The sequence below is a fragment of the Calidris pugnax genome, unplaced genomic scaffold, assembly GCF_001431845.1.
Source record: "Calidris pugnax isolate Ruff unplaced genomic scaffold, ASM143184v1 scaffold1007, whole genome shotgun sequence".
In the NCBI taxonomy this organism is placed as follows: Eukaryota; Metazoa; Chordata; class Aves; order Charadriiformes; family Scolopacidae; genus Calidris; species Calidris pugnax.
In genome coordinates, this window is record NW_015091650.1 from 46,581 (window position 1) to 49,238 (window position 2,658).

Consider the following 2,658-nt stretch of genomic DNA (forward strand, 5'->3'; position numbering starts at 1 on the left):
GTGGGCAGCGCCCGCCGCCATCTTTACTGAGGGGAAAACATCCGGGGAAGCGCCGCTGAGGCCGCCGCCGCCGCCATCTTTGTGCCGGGCAGAGGAGGGAGGCGGGACGGGGCGGTCCCGGGGGAACGGGGGGGACAGGGGAGGGATGGAGGGGACAGGGATAGAAGGGAGAGGGAACAGATGGGACAAGAATGGGGATGGAGGGGACAGAGGGGACAGGGATGGGGACAGAGGGGACAGGGAGAGGATGGAGGGGACAGGGATGTGATGGAGGGGACAGGGACAGAGGGGAGAGGGAACAGATAGGACAGGAATGGGGATGGAGGGGACAGGGATGGGATGGAGGGGAGAGGGAACAGAGGGGACAGGGATGGGGACAGAAGGGACAGGGATGGGATGGAGGGGACAGGAGTGGGATGGACGAGGCAGGGATGGGGACGGAGGGGCCAGGGACAGAGGGGAGAGGGAACAGAGGGGACAGGAATGGGGATGGAGGGGACAGAGGGGACAGGGATGGGGACAGAGGGGACAGGGATGGGATGGAGGGGGCAGGGTGAGCAGGATGCGCTGGGCAAAGGAGGAGCCGGGTGTCCTGGTGTGATGGCGGGGGGACACACGTCCCTAGGGATCCCCACTTGGGGACTCCCGGCACCCACGGTGTCCCCATGTCCCCACACAAACTGTCCTGTCCCGGCCAAGCTGCCCCCCCCCCCCCCCCCCCCCCCCCGGGCAGCTCGCTGCATCAGCAAGGCCCCCCCCCCCCGCTCCCCCCGCGTGCCTTCCCGCTCAGGGCATTCCCACGCTCCGGCATCGGGGCTTGTCCCCCCTCCCAGGGGACACGGGGACCACCCGGCCGTGCCAGGACCCCTCCATGTACCCCACAGCCGTGGGGTCACGTCGGCACCCCTGGCCTTGGCCTGCGTCACCGACCCCGGGTGACGTCAGCAGCCGCCGTCCCCCACGTCACGGCTGTTCCCGGCCCGGCGTGAGTCACGGGGGATGCGCGGCGTGATGCCGTCCAGATGTTGACAGCTGGCCACCCCCCCCGGGCGCTGGGCCACCTCCGGGCGGGGGGGGAGGGGGATTGGGCCAGGAGGAGCCCTCCCCCCGCACCAAGCCCCCGGCCAGCACCCAAGGGTGCCCCACGGCCGGGGGACACTGGGGTTGGGGGTGCTGGAATTGGGGGATATTGGAACTGGGGGATAGGGGAGCTGGGATATACTGGAGCTGGGAATGCTGGAGCTGGGGATGCTGGAGCTGGGATATACTGGAGCTGGGAGATATTGGAACTGGGAATACTGGAGCTGGTGATGCTGGAGCTGGGAGATATTGGAACTGGGAATGCTGGAGCTGGGGATGCTGGAGCTGGAGATGCTGGAACTGGGAGATACTGGAGTTCAGAGATGGTGGAAATGGGAGTGCTGGAACTGGGGGATACTGGAAGTGGGAATACTGGAGCTGAAGATGCTGGAGGTGGGGGATGTCACCCAGAGCAGATGTCAGGTCCCGGGGACGCCGGCCGTGCCGGATGCCGGAGCTGGCGGATGCCACGGCCCATGGGATGCCGGCTCCGGCGGATGCTCCATGTGTCACCGCCACAGGTGCCAGGGCCACGGTGGGCTCCCGGTGAGCTCCGCACCCCCCAACACCGCTCCTGGGCACCGGTGGGTGCCGGGCGGGTACCGGCGGGGTCCCGTGGGTGCCAGTGGGGTCCCGTGGGTGCCGGCGGGCACAGCCACGGCACCGGCACAGAGGCCCTTTGTGCGGCGGCGCCGGGTGCCGCCGGCTCCCTTTGTGCGGGGCCGCGTCACCCTGTTGTTGTCCCGGGGACGGCGGGGATGGCACCGGCACCGGGAGCACGGCAGCAGCCAGGGCCGGGAGGGAGCACCCCCGGAATGGGGGTACTGGGGGTACTGGGGGAAATGGGGGTGCTGGAAAGGAAGGGCGGGGGGAGGCCCAGCCCCCTCTTTCCAAGAAGGGAGGAAGCAGGATGCGGCCCTGTGTCCTGTCCTGCCCCGGATGGGCCGGGGGCCAGGAGGTGACTCGTGTGTGACACGGCGGGTGGCCCTGCTGGGAAGTGAGGACATGGAGGGGGGGGGGGCTCACAGGGTTCAGGCACCGGAGGGGCTGGGATGGAGGGGATGAAGAGGATGAGGAGGGATGGAGCAGGGGGCTATTAGGGAGCAGAGGGTGCCAATCAGTGGGGGAGCCCCCCGGGGTGCCCCCAGCCCCATGGCCATCCCAGGCACCCCAAGGGCACACCTGGCAGATGCCCACCCTGACCCCAGCCCCCACAGCAGCCCCAGTGAGGGGGGTCCCAGCGTGGGGGGGGTCCCAACGAGGGCGTCCCTGTGAGGGGATCCCATGAGAGGGGTCCCAGAGCGGGGGTCCTGGTGAGAGGGGTCCCGGTGAGGGGACCCCCTGAGGTGGTCTCAGTGCGGGGGGGGGTCCCACCGAGGGGAATCCCGGTGCGAGGGGGGAGGGAGGGGTGTCCCAGCGAGGGGGATCCCCCGTCCCGGCCCCGCTCCCCAGGGACCGGCTCTGCATTCCCGGAACGGGCCGGGGGGGGCCGGGGGGGACCGGGGCTGCCCCGCTCCGCCCCCGCGACCGCCCCTCCTGCCCGTTTAAAGGCGGCGGCGGGGACCGAGCGGCGGGACC